Below are 945 nucleotides of genomic sequence, written 5' to 3'. Positions count from 1 at the left end.
AGCTGGATCGGGGCAATAAGACGCTCTTTTCCCCTCACCGTCTTTGGAATGAACCTCTCCGCTTACCATTTCCACAGCGGGGACCACTTCAAGCAGGATGCAGCCCTGAAAGAGTAATGTTATTGAGATCACATGGACTATGTACAGGACTAAACCCCATTAAGGCCTCTATATAAAGTCAAGATTCTGGTGGGCGGGCGTATAGGTCTGCAGGTCTTGCGGAGACAAGCTGTATGTGTTAAGTTCCTCTTTCTCCCACTTTCTTCAGTTTCTTGCCCTCCGTGTGCGGCGGCCAGTTTCCGATTTCGACCCGCTGACCTCTAGAAGCTGTGAACCGACGGTAGGTGAGTAACGTTTGATTGTCAGCCCTATTTTTGTATGTAAAAATTTACCGCCGTCAGGAAGAACGGATGGAGCCGATGTCATGGAGTGAGAGCTATTGGATTTGTCTCCTGAAAGGGGAACAGGAGTTTATCCCTAAACAAGGAGAATGAAGAGCAGGACAGTGCTGTGTGTTTCAAGTTGGAAACCCACGAGTAAAAAAGTCGGGACCTCTTGGGCAACAGTGGAAGCCCCCGTTTAGCTGGAGGTGGTGGGGGGCAGGGAGCGCTGGAGGTTTTGAAAGAGATCGTGAGTTTGTCATAAAGAATAACTTGCACTCTAGCCTGTGAGTATGGAACCTGGGAGCCTTCTAAGTCAGGGAATGGAATGAGTGGGTTTGTATTTTGGAAACGGGTCAGTAATTGGTGACTGTGGAGGAAGTCCTGGGTCTTTGTGTGAGCTAGGAATCTCAGGTTGTCCTTTGCAATTAATCAAATAAGAGGTGACAGATATCTGAACCAAGCAGCCCGGGAAATTAGGAGGACAGCTGGAGAGAATGTAATGGATTCGAGAGACATTTAGAAGGTAAAACGCGTGGGATTCTATAAATGACTGGATGCAGCG

At 48.1% G+C, this 945-nt stretch overlaps 1 pseudogene; it reads right to left on the bottom strand.

Moving 5' to 3' along the window:
• Positions 1 to 264: 264 nt before the first annotated feature.
• The window catches only part of LOC109490012, a 53,815-nt pseudogene continuing 53,134 nt past the window's right edge, over positions 265 to 945 (bottom strand).

This window comes from Ailuropoda melanoleuca, chromosome 1, assembly GCF_002007445.2.
Source record: "Ailuropoda melanoleuca isolate Jingjing chromosome 1, ASM200744v2, whole genome shotgun sequence".
Taxonomy (NCBI): Eukaryota; Metazoa; Chordata; class Mammalia; order Carnivora; family Ursidae; genus Ailuropoda; species Ailuropoda melanoleuca.
This window is presented reverse-complemented; position numbering and strand designations above follow the sequence as displayed.